At 43.1% G+C, this 15,820-nt stretch overlaps 1 pseudogene; it reads left to right on the top strand.

The window, feature by feature from the left end:
• Positions 1-13,505: 13,505 nt before the first annotated feature.
• LOC108491475 lies at positions 13,506-14,979 on the top strand (annotated as a pseudogene).
• The last annotated feature ends 841 nt before the right edge of the window (positions 14,980-15,820 follow it).

Raw genomic sequence — 15,820 nt, 5'->3', positions numbered from 1 at the left:
TGCATGTATGGAAGTGCACCCATGTCGTGCAATGCCCATGGAGGACAGAAGAGGCCGTCAGATCCCCTGGAACTGGAGTTACAGACAGTAATTAGCTGCCATGTGGGTGCTGGGATTCGAACCCGGGTCTTCTGCAAGAACTACCAGTGTTCTTAACCACTGAGCCATCTCTCCAGCCCCAAGAATACATTTTTAAAGCTCATATTTTCAGAATACTATGTTCTTTATTTTTTGTTTAAATCTTAAATTAGCACACTAACAGATTTCTTCATGCTATTTTATGCTTGCTCAGCGTGGGTCGGTGTCTCTCCCTTCTCCCTTGTACCCTGCTCCCTGTCTCCACTTACCTCCCTTCCCACTTTCTTTTGAGATTTTTATTTACCTCAAATTTTCTTTTTTTATTTTTATTGAATTTTTTTGATTTTCATTCAGTACAATTTGATGGTATTTAGATCCTCTCTGTTTACTGCCCCCACCCTATTGAATGTACTTTACCATTATAATGTACTTAATCATTTGTATGTGTATATAATTAGGCCTATAAAGTCTACTTTGTGTCTCCAGATGTCCTTCAGCGTGAGTCCATCCAGTGGAGCCTGGTTAACCTAACAAGGGTCCCATCCTTGAAAGATGCAGACTCTCCCCCTCCCAACATCCATCGGTTGCTAAAAGGTCCTTAGGTAGAGTTGGGGTTTCTTACCCATGTCCCCAAGTCTATGCTGGCATTTATCTGGTTTGAGCTTACATGGGACTTGTGCATGCTGTCACCATTGCTGTGAGTTCATATGAGTAACTGACCAGCTGTCTGGAAGACTCTGCTTCCTTGTGGTCGTCTACCACTTCTGGCTCTTACAACCTTTCCACCCCCTCTTCCACAATGGTCCCTGAGACTTGGGAGGCAGAAGTTTGATATAGGTGTCCTATTCAGGTATAAGTGCTCCGAAGCCTCTTGTTCTCTGCATGTTGGCCAGTTGTGGCCATCTGCTGCATAAGGAAACTTCTCTGTGAGAATTGATAGATGCACCCATTAGACATCTACCAGCTTCCTGGGGCCAGCATCTTTCCTGGGCAAGTTCAGCAGTGCCCACTGCGGCTTGACTCCTCCAGTCTCATTCACCCTCCCACCTCCCCTGCTCCATCTTGCCTCCTAGCCTGGGCACCAGCCAATTTCTCCTCTTGGTACCCCAGACCCCTGGACTGACCTCTTGGCCCAGACTCCCCACTTCTTCCTGATCATTTGCATCCAGACCAATCCAATTCTTTCCTGTGGTTCCCAGGAGCCCTTGGGGCCTCTTCCTTCCCCCACCTCCCTTTGCATCCCTGGGCAGCCCAGACCCCAGCTTCCTGGAGCCAGCATCTTTCCTGGGCCCTTGTCCCAGGCCAGTCCAGCCCCCAAATTCCTGAGGCCAGCATCTTTCCTGGAGGGATCCAGACCTTAGGAGAAAGACTGAGAGAATCTGATCCTCACCTGACTTGGTCCTCTGTGGGAATGCCTGAGCAGCAAAACAAAAGACATCTGGCCCCTCCAACAGAAACTCAAAAGAGAGAACCTAAAGTATAGACCAACCAGCTTTTCATGCCCAAAAGTAAACCACAAAGGTACACAAAGTTTACAAAAAGAAGCAGACCGAAACTCAACAAAGGAAGGCTAGAGTCTCACACAAGAATCAGAAACTACAAAAGAAATCCACATGTCAAAGGCACAGCAAAAAAAATAACATGAAAAACCCAAATAATATATCCCCACCAAGTACCAACAATCCTCTAGAGGAGTACAATAAGAACATCCTAGAGATAACACAGGACATGGAATTCAAAAGAACAATTATAAACATGATGAAAAGAATTCAGTGAATTTAAAGAACACACAAACAATCAAAGAACTGAAAAGAGATAGGATAAACTTCTCAATGAACTCAGAGTAGAGTTAGAAATATTGAAGAGAGGCTGGAGAGATGGCTCAGCGAGCAGTTAAGGACACTGGCTGTTCTTGCAGAACATCCGGGTTCAAATCCCAGCACCCACATGGCAGCTAACAACTGTCTGTAACTCTAGTTCCAGGGGGCCCTTCCTTACACTGTATCCAAGGGAAGTAGATGGTGGTCTCCCACAGGAGGGAAACTCTGACCTGTGGATGTGAAGAATTTCTGTTCAGGTGCTAGCCTTGCAGTGTAGTTGAGCAGGGGGAAATTCTTAGCTTTACACTACTGCATAGAATTCAAATCTCTCTTCTGAAGCTGACAATGGTTTCTGGATGTAGCACCTGTAACTAGAATCGTTGCCTAAGGAAGAGTTTACATTTACCTTATCTATGTCAACATTCGTGTTTTATCTCACAGAAACTTCAGCTTAGTAGAAAATTAGTTTAATGAGTCATTCTTACCTGCTGTGGGAGATTTTGAACTCATATAAGTGTCCCGGCTGTTGATTTAAAATCCCAAACCCTATAAAGAGTCTGAAAACATATGGATACTTAAATTTTTCATTTAAAAAATGTCTGTGCAATGGATTTCATTATGATTGTGCTTGTGATTTTGTGTATGGCCTGCAGATGTCTAGAGACAGCTCGGGAAAGGAACCAGGATTGAACTAATCAGAATTAAAAGTTAAAATATCAAAAAATGTACAGGAATAAAATTCTTTAGCCAAAGGGATTTTTTTTCTTCCATACTAAATAGAACATCTAAGGCTATCCAGGCTGATCTGTGTTATTAGCATAATATTGAGTTTTTCGTAATTATTTTGTGTACTGTCACTGACAAATTTCCTATTTTTCAAAGTTGACTGTTTATTGCTTTTGCTATTTAATGCAGTTGATAGTTTTAAAGATTTGTTTTGTTTGTAATTATTTGTATATGTCTGTGTCTTGTGTGAGGATGAGTGCAGGTGCCTACAGAGGCCAGAAGACATTGTTAGATCTCCTGGAACTGGAGTTACAGGCAGTTGTAAGCTGCCCATCGTGGATTCTGGGGACTGAACTCTGGTCCTTTGCATGAGCACATGACTAAGCCACATCTTCAGTCCTGGTTAAATATTTTCTGAATAGAATACAAGGTTTCATTTTATTTCAAGAATGCATCATTGCAACATGAGGAATGATACTGGATTATAACAATGGGAAAACACATTCCTGTCAGTCTCCTGTATTCAAGTGCAAAGCACAGATTTTGTTACTTATGCCACTATTCTATGGTCCAACACAGATATGATTGTTAAATTCATAGAATTTCCATTCTGAGTTGAGCATCAAAATATAAGACTAACTTGCAGAGGGAGATTGCTCAGTGGTTAGCACGCTTACAAAGGACTGGAGTTCAGTTCCCAGCACCCACATCAGACAACTCACAACTGCATATAACTCCATTTGAAGGGGATCCAGTTCCTTCTTCTGACCTCCACAGTCACTGCACACACACACACACACACACACACACACACACACACACACTGTGCTGGATAGCTTTAGTGTCAACTTGACACACCTGGGTTGAGGGAGCTCACTGTGGGTGGTGCCATCCCTGGGCAGGTGGGCCTGTGTTGCATAAGAAAGCAGGCTGAGCAGGAGCCGAGGGAGCAAGCCTGTAAGCAGCGTTCCTCCATGGCCTGCGCTCCAGCTCCTGCCTCCAGGTTCCTGCCCTGAGTTCCTACCTTGGGCTCCCTGATGAACTGCGACCTGGGAGTTGTAAGACAAATAAACCCTCTCTTCCCCAAGTTGGTACTGGTCAGAGTGTTTTGTCACAGCAATAGAGAACAAACTAAGACACACACACACACACACAGGCACACATGCAAATGCAATTTTAAAAATAGGGGGACTGGAGAGATGGCTCAGGGGTTAAGAGCACTGACTGCTCTTGCAGAGGACCCAGGCTTGGTTCCTAGCACCCACATGGCGCCCAACAACTGTCCATAACTCCAGTTCCAGGGGATCCTACGCCTTGTTGCATGACATGGGTGCACTTACACCCATGGAAGCAAAATGCCCATACACATACAATAAAAATAATAGATAAAATATTGAAAAATAAGCAGCAATAAGTACAGATTTTAAAATATGAACCTTTTCCCTGAATTAATGTGTGAAGTGGAACATCTCCATGTGGAGCTCATTGTGTGGATGGTGGCAATGCCTCCTTTCTCAGAAATGAATCCAAGATCCAAAGTCAAGTTTTAAACTCAGATCATCGAAAAGAGTCTTGATACCAGTGCTGGCCCAGCCTGCTCATCATCCAGGCCACTCGGAAGCCCTCTCTATGTCATTTCTGAATGGAGCTCTGAAAACCACTGGGGAAGTGGTTCTACAGGGACTCTTCCTGTTCCAGGTTGGGGCGGGGACTCTGTTCTTCCATAATGCCTCCCTGGTCTTAGGAAGCTCCGGACAGAGGCCCAGGTAGTTTTGCCCATGTGGCCGTGGCCAACTCCTTACTTCTCTTATCTACTGGCTTTCCACCATCATGATGATTTTCATCCCAAGGAACCCTCTTTCATATCTTGGATGTAAACTTTTGTATTATGTCTGCCTAGTGGTCTGAAGCACAAACTTAGGCTCCACTTGTGTCCTCAGCATCTTCCAGTTTCTTACTCTCATCCCTGGGAAACTGGAGAGCGTGATGCTCAGGAAGAGAGGCACAAAGTTCTTGGCTGTTCTTGCTGTATCTGCTGGCTGTTCATCAATGAAAGTCCATGGTACACAGGACACACTCAACGGAAGTGACTCTAAAAGCAAGTGGTTCTGCTCAACCGCAGGTCCCCAGATAGGCCTGGTCTTCCTGTGCTTTGCCGGCGATGCCATGTTCATTGGCCTCGTGGTGTGGACCAGTATCTCCACGGTGATTCTCCTGCACAGACATCACCGGAGACTGCAGCATATCCCCACCTCCACCCAGGACCAAAGACTTCACCCTGAGACAGAGCTGTCCACACCATCCCGATGCTGGTGGTCACCTTTGTCAAGCTGTATGCGCTGAACACTAGCTGTGCTTTTTATTTTGATGCTTTTGTGGACACTCCTCTCTGGCTACAACATGTCTCTGACATTTTGGTGTCCAGTTTCCCTGCTGTTTCTCTGTTACTGCTGATCCTTTGGGATCCGAGAGTTTCTTGTGTGTGTGCTCTTGAACTGTTGAAATGTTAAACATAGAAGGGAGTTTTAATACAGTAGCCATAAATGCACTATTTCACCAGCTAGTTATTTTTGTATTTCTACACAATAGAATTTTATTCAATGACAAGGAAAATTAAAAAGACATGAAGTGGGGGGGTGGTAAAAATAAACTGTCTAGTTAGTTTTAACTGTCAACTTGACATAGCCTAGTTCGTCTGACAGGAAAGTCTCAATTGAGGAATTTCCTAAATCAGGTCAGCCTGTGGGCATGCCTTTGGGGAACTGCCTTATTTGATGATTGATGCAGGAGGGTCCAGCCAAGTTTTGGATGCACCATTCCTTTGGGGGAGGTTGTCTTGGGCTTATAAACTAGCTATTGAGTTCCTGCCCTGACTTCCCTCAGTGATGGACTGTGGCCTATAAGATGTGATAAACCCTTTCCTCCTCTAAGTTGCTTTTGGTCATAGTATTTGTCACAGCAACAGAATGAAACTAAAACAGAAACCAAATTCAGTAAATGACTACTGTAAGTTTTGCTCCAAGACAGAATCCCGATTTGACAATAGAAAGACATGAAGGAAAGTGGGTGATCACATGGTAATAAGATAGAACAGATGGGGTGTGTTGAGAGGGACGAAGGAGGGACATGGTGGGGTTGCATGATAAACACAATAACCATTTATTGCGTATCATTTCTTACATTAACTCCACAATGACCTTAGAAGGTTCACTTGACACTAATGGTGTTTTGCAGCATATGACAAACCATCGGTTGAATGAACTCTGAAGAATTCTGACATCACTGACGATTTTCTGCCTCTATCAGCAAAGCTGTCTCAAAGTAACCAGTCTTAGATCTGTGTCTACATATAGGCGTGGACGCGCTGGGCTCTCAGGGTCCTGGGCAGTGAAAGCTCCTCTTCTACTGAGGTCTACTCAGTCGATCCCGTCCCTATTTCACCCATATACCTTCCTCAGGATGTGAGGTCCACTGGCCACTTGGACCACACGGGAAGCGTACGAGGAACGGCGAAAGCCAGGGTGTCCGTGAGTCGTGACGGAGGAATAGCGCCCCCCGGGGAGACTGGATCACAGGATTTAGTGTTACAGCTCAAGACAAGTGACTCAGCTCAGATCTCAGTGATTCAGCTCCAGCTCCTTTATTCAGTGACTTAGCTCGGCTCCAAGTCTCGGTGATCCAGCTCCGAGTCTGAGTGAGGTGATCCAGGCTCCAACTTTATTGGGGTAAAACTAGGACTATTTATAGTGTAGAGACAGTAGAAGAAGTCTTAGCTGATTGGTACTTTTAGGATGCCTCATTTACATAGGGCGGTGGGCTTCTATCAGGCTATCAGACAACGCCTGATTAAAACCTGGTAGCTCCTGTGCCACAGGGCATGTACTTGTGGCGAGGCCTTTAAAAGAAGAGTCAGGGAGGATGCCAGGAAGGCACTCTGCTATGAAGGAGGCTGCAGGACATGGTTTTCCGAGCTCGTAAGCTATCCGGACGTGGAGAGACTTCTACTTGCATAACAGAGGACCCCAACATCTACACATAACCCATTCCTGACAGTGGGCTTTTATTTGCTAGTCCATGGTGTCTAGTAAGGGCATTGGCATCCTGTTATAGGGTAGCTCCATTTAAACTTTTCATACGTGTGTGTATATATTTGATGGATGTACAACACAGAATTCTACCAGACCTGAAAATAAGAATTAACACCAATATTCCTCAAATCATTCTGTAAAATAGAAAACAAAGGGACATTTACAGATTCTTTTAATGAGGCTGGAATTGCCCTGATACCAAAGCCAGACAAAGAGCCCACAAAAAGAAAATTATAGGCCAATTATCTCTGACAAACATGGTACAGAAATTCTCAATAAAATACTTGCAAACTGAATTCATGAACACATTAAAAATATTATTCACCATGATTAAGTTGGTTTTATCTCAGAGATGCATGACTGTTTCAACATACATAAATCAATAAATGTAATCCACTACATAAGTAGACTCAAAGACAGAAAATACATGAGCAACTCATTTTTATTTTTTGTATTTTTTGTGTATAAGTGTTTCTTGTGCATGTATGTAAGCTCACCACATGTGTGCAATGTCCACAGAGTTCAAAACAAGGCATTGTATCCCTTGGAACTGGAGTTTTTAGCTACCATATGGGTGTTAGGAACCAAACATGGGTTCTCAGCGAGAGCAGTCAGTGCTCTTAACCACTGAGCCATCTCTCCAGCCCCGATCAACTCATTAGATTCAGAAAAGGCCTTTGACAAAATACAACATCCTTTAAGATGAAAGTCCTGAAAAACCTAGGGATACAGGAAGCATATCTCAACATAATAAGGCAATATGCAACAAGCCCACAGCCATCACCATGGTAAATGGCTAAAAATTCAAAGCATTTCCACTAAAAATTAAGACCAAGGTAAGGAAGTCGACTCTCTCCACTCCTTTTCAATATAATGCTTCAAGTCTTAGAGCAGTAAGACAAGTGAAGAAAATAATAGCAATATAAAAAGGAAAAGAAGTTAAAATATCCTTGCTTGAGTCTATTCATAAAAGATCCTAAAGACTTCACCAGAAAACTCCTGCATCTGGTGCTCTATACTTATTTTTGAAAATTCCATGCATGGATACGATGTATCTGAGTCATATTCATCCCTATTCCCTCCCTCCAGCTTCCTCAGCATCCCAAAAGGCCATGCCTTTTTAAAAATAACCCATTAAGTCTAATTATTGCTGCCCCTATGCACATGTGTGTTCGACCAGCCAGCCAGGGATGGGGAAACTACCAATGGCCACACCCACAAAGAAAAATGGCTCTCCCTCCTTCAGCAGCCATTGACTCCCATTATCTCCTCAGCTAGGGGTGGTGCGCCAGGAGCCCTCCCGTCTCCATGCTGGAATTTTTAACTCTTGATCTTGTGCAGGTCACCACAGCTGCTATGAGTTCATGTATGCGGAAGTCACGTCATGCCCAGAGGACAGCCGTGTGCAGCTTTCTTCCCCGTCCTCCAGGTCTGTCTTTCTTTCTCCTTGCTGACGTGCTGCTGGCAATTGATGTCTGCTGGGGAAAGGGGCTGATTTTCCTTTGGAGGTGTAGCCACTGGTTGGCCGACCATGATCATACAGGTAAGCACTAATTAGATTCAGTGGCTAATACACACACAGACACACACACAGACACACACACATATGACATGAAGGTGGGAGGGCCACATGTTGGGAGCATTCAGGAGTACTGAAAATTGGAGTTGGGGGTGGATATGCTCAAGATACATTTATATATATATACTATATATGTACACATAAACATATATATGTGTGTAAGAAAATGTCAAAGAATAAAAAGTATTTTTGAACTAAATAAAAATTCTATATATTTACTTATTGAGAATTTCATACAATGTGTTTTGGTCATATTCACACCCCATATCATCCCAGATCCAGCCCAACCTTTTCAACCTTCTCACTTCATTTCCTCCATTATTTTTTAGGCCTATCAAGTCTAATTTGTATTCCTCAAATACTCTTGGGTGTGGGTCCTTCCTCTGGAACCAGGTCAGCCTACCCAGCATCACATCCTTAAAGAAAACTGACTCTTAGGGCTGGAGAGATGGTGCAGCGGTTAAGAGCACTGACTGCTCTTGTAGAGGACCCGGTTTCGAGTCCCAGCACCCACATAGCGGCTACAAACCATCCTTAATTCCAGTTCCAGGGGAATCTGAAGCCCTCTTCTGACCTCTGTGGCATTGCACAACACGGTGCACTCACATAAGCAGACAATACACCCGTACACATAAGAGAGAAAACGGACTCTCCCTCTCCCAGAAGCTATCAATTGCCGATTGTTCCTTGGCTAGGGCTGGGGCTTCTTGCCCACTTCTCCTGCCAAGGATGGGTTTTTGTTTGGCTTAGGCTTGCACAGGTCATGTGCTTGTTCTCATGTGTTCATATGTGCAACTGCCCTGTTGTGTCCTTGTATTCATCCACCATCTCTGGCTCATAGAATCATTCTGTCCTGTCTTCTGCAAAGATCCCTGCACTTTGATAGGAGAGGGTGTGATATATGTGTCCTATTTAGGGCGGAGCACTCCACAGTTGCTTGTTTTCTGCACATTGACCAGTTATGGGTCTCTGTGTTAATCACTATCCGTGTCAAGAAGACTTTCTCTGATGAGAGCTGAGAGATACACACATCTAAGGGGAAACCACGGTTTAATACTATGTCCATTTAGCAGGATAATACTAGTTCTTCCCAATAGCTTGTGAGCCGTCTAACCACAGGGTATTGGCCCTGATAACAGTGCCAGGTACAGGCTCCATCTTGTGTAGTGGGCTTTAAATCCATTCTTAAAGTGGTGTGTCACTCCCATAACATTCATGCTGTGATTGCACCAGTGGGCCTATCTTGCCAGGCCGGCCATCATTGTAGCTCACAGGGTTCACAGCTGGGTGAGGCTGATGATCCTGCTTTCCTCTGTGTTCAGTGGCATGCATAGCAGCTCCTGACACTATGAAAGTTAGCCAGTAGAGATGAAGCTGGGAAGTCAGCTTAATTAACCATGTTTGTTCTATGACTTTATGCATTGTGTCACCAGAAATACCAACTTACCATCAAGGTCTGGAGGGCAACAATAGCCAGTATCATTTGAGGGTCTATGGGCCTCTCTATTGGACGGCTCCAAGAGGGGAAAACCATTCCTGACATTGGGCTTTTTATTTGATAGCCTGTGGATTCTGGTAGGGGCCTTGTCTCTGCATTATAGGGTGACTCCATTTAAACCTTTTTTATGTGTGTATCTATTTTAAGTTTCTACAGTAGTAGGTTCCATATGACTTTTTCAAAAGGCCTTCAGTATTAGCTATTCCTCCCAATTCTCCATCCTCCATCCTGCCCTCCCATCCCCGCTCTATAGAACCTTTTCTAGTCCATCATTCCCTTCTCTGCACTTAGAATGCTGTGTTCTACCTATTCCTAGGAAGTGTGCCCCCATTTAGTCCCTTAACTCTTTTCCTGACTTCTGTGGATTTTCCAATTGAAACACGCATAACTAAAGATTCAAAGCTAACTCCACATATAGGACAGAACATGCGATATTTGTCTTTCTAGGCCAGGATTACCTCACTCATGATGATTTTTTCCATTCCCATCCATTTACCTGTGAATTTTATGTAACCTTTAAATTTTTTAATAGATTTAAAGAAAGAATATGTTCAAAATGGGTGCAAAATGAATATGTTTTAAGCAATGAGCATATGACATTTTATTTACCACTTAAAATTAATTAATTTAAAGTATTTAAAAAAATTGTTTTCATTTCTACCAGTGGAGCTCAGGGATCCATCTATGCTAGATGAATACTCTACAACCAAGTTATAGACTCAGAACCAATATTATTTAAGTAAATTCTTATGCTCTTTCCACAATTTTAAAAAATTTGATCCAGAGTCTTGCTACTGTTGTGGCTGGAATTGTTATGTGTCTAGGTGTTATAGTTGAGTTTGTTTTCTCAGCCAAATTAAATAATTAAAAGGCAGGAAAAATCTCAGACCAGCAGAGTGCAACAGTCAAACAAACTTTTATTGAAAAACAAAGAGTCACATCCATACACATAAAGAATCACTCAGCGGGTGTGGTGGCGCATGCCTTTTAATCCCAGCACTCAGGAGGCAGAGGCAGGCGGATCTCTGTGACTTCAAGGTCTATACATACACACATTCCTATGGAAAGACGAAGCTATCCACAAGTGGAAAAGGGGACCCAGAAACTGAAATCCAATGTTCCCCTGGGAGGATCTGTATTATAAGGGTTTTAGCAGTTTCTTGTCCCATAATTTTGAATTGGTCAACTTAAACAGACGGGAAGGCTGATAGGTCACATCTCCAAGCTGAGATCTCCAGGTCCATTGAAGGGACCTTGGAATTAAAAATAAGGCCTTTTGGGCAGCAGAGATGGCTCAGCAGTTAAGAACACTGACTGTTCTTGAAGAAGATCCAGGTTTGAATCCCAGCACCCATATGGCAGCTAACAGCTGACTGTAACTCCAGGGGATCTGACGGCCTCTTCTGTCCTCCGCGGGCATTGTGTGACATTGATGCACTTACTTACGTGGGTGCAATACACGAATACACATAAAATAAATATAATAATAAAAAATAATGCCTTTCTGCCAGACTAAGAAGCGTCAAGAAATGTGTCTATTTATTACTTGTCAGTGACCTTGTCTGCACATAAATCCCTTATGCTATGTAGTGCAGGTTGGAATTGAAATTGTTCTGTAGGTGAGGCTGGCCTCGAACATGTGGCCATCCTGTCCCTACCTCTTAAGTGTTGAAATTGTAGGTATGCATCACCAGATCTGGATCTATATATTTCTTAGTGTTTGCTTAGTATTTGCCTGTGTGCCCAGGATTGTTTCTTTGCATCACAGATTCTCCAGGAAACAAGACTTGTTTGCCTCTGAGGTGGACTAAGAGACAGGGACTGTGGTATCTCAGAAAGCAAATTATGGGCTCCTTAAAGGCAAGTAGACATCAAGGAAAACCAAAGAACTCTAGGTGGGGGTACTGTCCTCTGCTGGTATATTTTAAACTAGACAGTCCTGAGCCTCAGGCAACAGGAATATAGAATATAACTTTGTGGAAAACACCAGACCCCAGATCATAGGCTGATAATCTTTATGAAAGCTAACAGCATGGTTTTTAAACAATGAAAAAGTACTGAAAATGCCCAGCTGGAAGTACATGGAATGAGTCTTTGATCTACCCTTGAGTTTGCCTTTCCACCTCTGACTAAAACATAAATTTGGAACTTCGATTCTCCCAGGGGAAGCAGGCAAAACCTTTTCTAACTTCTGCTCAGCTGTTCATTACGATCTCACTAACTACCAAACATCAACGTTAATCAGCAGAAGTTGCTCGTGGGGATTTGTTCTGGGGATAAAATTTGACCTTCATTGGAGGTGGCCTAAACTCTCCACGCAGACACTGTCACAGACACCACAGGTGACATGGTAATGGTCTCTCTGTGAGCGATCAGGTCTGGATACCGCATCCTTCATGAACTCTGGCATCATGCTAGATTCACCTGTGTTTAAAACAGCTTGCACAGAGCTCTGCAGAAAATATGGGCCAGGTGAGTACTTCCTTGAATTCTGTGTTAGTAAAACAGACTCAGGGGGTCTTCCATGGGAGAGGAGGCAGAGCTGTGTTTCTGCAGTAACTGCGTTCAAGAACCAGCTTTGGGTCACTGTGAGCAACCTGCCTTTGTTGTGGCTGGGCAGATGAGATTCTTGTAACTGTAGAATTCTGCTTAAAATTCACTTCTTCCCTGTGTACTTCACTTGAGCCAACGTTAATTATTAGGATTAGGAACTGGAAGTCTACAGTTCAACTAGGGTGATTGGTGTGTCTCTGATATCTGAGAGAAAGGTCCATCCACTGGTCAGCACTCAGATGAAAGTGGCATTTAATGTGACATGTGTACATGGGATGGCAATTTTTTAGCTGATAAATGGAGCTTGATTTTCCTACGTTAAAACACAGAATGATGTAGATGTGCAGACAAAATGTAGGCACTCAAAGCATAAATTTTAAAATTTCTATGTAAAGGATTGAACTGTGAGAGTGTTGTTCATGACATTTTTTGTGCTGCTGAAAGATGTTACAGATGACTCAGATAACATACTAATTAAGATGCAGAAAATGTGGCTTACTGGGGATTTTCTTAATTAATAGAATATATGCTAAAAACTAGGGTCATCTGTGTGATCAAACACTAGTGATTTTTTTCAGAAATATTTTTTTAGACAGGGTCTCCCCGTAGTCCCAGCTGGCCTGGAACTCACCATGCAGACCAGGCTGGCCTGGATCTCACAGAGTTCTGCCTGCCTCTGCCTCCCAAGTGTGGGGATTAAAGATGTGCACTAACATATCCAACTTCAAAAATATTTTGTATTTTGTCATGTTAATAGTGTAAAAATTTCTCAAAAGCCTGAAGCTTACTTTTTTGCAACTTAATCCAATTTCATGATTTTATTGGCAACATATAAATTAGTATGTCTTAACACATTTTTATATAAACATGAGGAATGATATTGAATTCTAACCAGGGAACAATGCACCGTCTGCCACAGACTTTGTTACAATGTGTGTCATCATGTGGTTGACAGGCAGAGATGTAGTTACATTTGACTTCCATCCTGTAGAAAGAGAACACATAGTAAATACAGGATTATGTTCTGATTTCATGTCAATGCAGTGTTCATTAGGAGAAGCTCCTGTAATAGATACAGTGGTGTCCCCCTTCTCGGGAGGGGAAAAGACTCCAAATACAGGCTCAGATAATTGAGAGTGCTGACGGCAGCATTGACCCTCCTGATGTCCACACCACGCCACACTGAAGCCCTCTCCACATCTCAGAACAAAGCAGCGAAAACCACTGAGGAACTGGCTATCCAGATCCTCCTGCTTTTCCAGGTTGGGTGAAAGAGAATGGCCCTCAGACCCCTCCCTGTCCTCTGAGCAATAGCTGCCCTCCACCTAACTCTGCAAATCCCCTTCATTGTTCAAACCCTTTCCTGGTATCTGTTTATGATTTCTATGGAAATGGTCTGGGGCAGAAGAGATAGAACACTCTGCCCCAGGTGGGCTAGCCAATGACAGTATACTTGACACATCTGTGTATGGTCTCTATGGAAATAATCCAGGGCAGAAGAGAAACAGCATTCTGCCCCAATGACTATATAGGTAAAGTCTCTGGAAATCAGCCTTAGATTGTTCCAATCCTTTCCTGGTTATTCTGTGTATAGCTTCTATGGACAGCCTCTGCTTTGTGGTTTTTGTGTTTTTTTCTGCTTAAAAGCTCTGCATTTTCACTGTTCAGGGTCGCAGCACAGCTCCTGAGACTGTCTGTGTCCCCAACTGGTTAGTTCCAATAAAGCACTCCTTTTTACTGAGACTCAGTGTCCGAGTGGTCAATTTAGGGAATTTTACAGACCCTTAACAGGGATTGGGGCTGTGGCCAACCTCACCTTGTTCATTCTTAATTTCTCTCCAATCTTGGTTGGCTCTCAACTGAGATCCATACAGGTGATTCTCACCAACATGACTCTGGCCAACTTCTTGATTCTCTTCACCACTTGGTTTCCAAACAAAATGGTGGTTTTTGGTCTAAGAAGGCCCATGTCCAATGTGAAATGTAAACTTGAGTACTATGTTCGCCTGGTGGCTCAAAGCACAAACTTATGCTCTATGTGTGTGCTGAGCATCTATCAGTTCCTCACTCTTGTTCCTGGGAATTGGGGTAGGGTAATGCTCAGGGGAAGTGCCCAGGGCACTGTTGGTTATTCCTGTTGTGGTTGCTGGCTGTTCAGTCTCTTAAATAATATTTATATTCCCATGAAGGTCACTGATCCTCAGAACACACTCAATGGCACTGACTCTAAAAGCAAATGGGTCTGTCCCACTAGTACATTCAATATGAGCATGATCTTCTTGTGGTTTTCCCATGATTGACCTCATAGTCTGGACCAGTGTTTCCATGGTGATTCTCCTCCACAGACACCAGCAGAGACTGCAGCATATCCATACCTCCATCCAGGACCACAGAGGCCACCCTGAGACCAGAGCTACCCACATCATCCTGATACTGGTTGTCACCTTTGTCACCTTTTATGTTCTGGATTGTGTGTACACTATTTTTAACATTTCTTTTGTAGATGCTCATCTTTGGTTGAGACATGTTAAAAAAGTTCTAGCTGCAAGTTTCTCCACCATTTCTCCCTTAATGCTGATCATTAAAGATCTTAGGAGTCCTCGTTCTTGTCATTCTGAATTATTGAAAACAATGTGAAATGACATGAACAGAAGACAGATTTGATAGTAATAGGTATAGTCAGTAAAAATGTGTTGGAAGGCATGCTTTTTTAAAAATAATATTCTTTGGGGGGCTGGAGAGATGGCTCAGTGGTTAAGAACACTGGTTGTTTTTGCAGAAGACCTGGGTTTGAATCCCAGCACCCACATGGCAGCTAACAACTGTCAGAAACTCCAGTCCCAGGGGATCTGACAGCCTCTTCTGACCTTCTCCGGCATTGCACAACATGGGTACACTTAACTACATGCAGGCAATACACTCATACACATAAAAAATAATAAATTTTTTAAAAAGTTAAAAAATATTCTTTGTGGAAGAGATACTGAGTGGTTAAGAGCACTGACTGTTTTTGTAGAGAACCCAGGTTTGGCTCCCAGCACCTTCATGGTAGCTAACAACCATACATAATTCCAGTTCCAGGGGATCCAACACCTTCTTCTGGCCTCTATGGGCATTGCACTCATGGGTGCATCTACATGTAGACAAAACACTTATATACATGAAATAAAAATGGATTTTAAATAAAAAAATAAAAGAGCACTTGCTGCTCTTGCAATGGACCCAAGTTTGGTTCCCAGAAACCACATGGCAGCTTACAACATCTTTATATTTATATAATATTCTTTATTTTTTGAAAGTTGGAGAGGGAGTGGGTTGTAGATATGTATAAGGTACATTGTATGCATGTACATTCTCCTTTTAAAAATTAGTTATTTGTTTAACTTAGTGAGGCCAATTAGTACTGCCAATAGGCACATATGTGGGGTCATCCACTGGATTATGAGCAGCCTACCAGTGGCCACCCACCAAAGAAAAG

The sequence above is a fragment of the Nannospalax galili genome, unplaced genomic scaffold, assembly GCF_000622305.1.
Source record: "Nannospalax galili isolate Female #2095 unplaced genomic scaffold, S.galili_v1.0 scaffold842, whole genome shotgun sequence".
Classification (NCBI taxonomy): Eukaryota; Metazoa; Chordata; class Mammalia; order Rodentia; family Spalacidae; genus Nannospalax; species Nannospalax galili.
Note: the sequence above shows the minus strand (reverse complement) of the source record. Positions and strands in the feature narration are given on the sequence as shown.